The following is a 523-nucleotide window of genomic DNA, read 5'->3' as shown; positions in this document are numbered from 1 at the left end:
CATACATACATACATACATATATATATATATATATATATATATATATATACATATATATATATAAAATATCAGCTGGTAGATATTGGGTGTTTCACGTATTATGCCCATTATTGCATTAACATGATCCAATAATAGTTCTATATCTGATTGAGTTTGAGAACACTGCACATTATATTATATTATATTACATTATATTACATTACATTATATATGTATAAACATATATATATGTACATGTATATGTATGTATATATATATATATATATGTGTGTGTGTGTGTGTGTGTGTGTGTGCATGTGTGTTTGTGTATACATATATATATATACATATACATGTATGCATGTTTGTATTTATATATAAATGAGTTGTATAAAATGTGGATTCAGAGAATCATGTGGCTATCACAGAAGGCTCCTCTTATGAACGCGGCTAACAGTTGACATAGTAAACCAATACTGAGAAATGTAATATTCCCAAATCATTGATGTAACCATGATGTTGTAGTGAACTGATGAGCAAACT

This window comes from Octopus bimaculoides, chromosome 4 (assembly GCF_001194135.2).
Source record: "Octopus bimaculoides isolate UCB-OBI-ISO-001 chromosome 4, ASM119413v2, whole genome shotgun sequence".
Classification (NCBI taxonomy): Eukaryota; Metazoa; Mollusca; class Cephalopoda; order Octopoda; family Octopodidae; genus Octopus; species Octopus bimaculoides.
Note: the sequence above shows the minus strand (reverse complement) of the source record.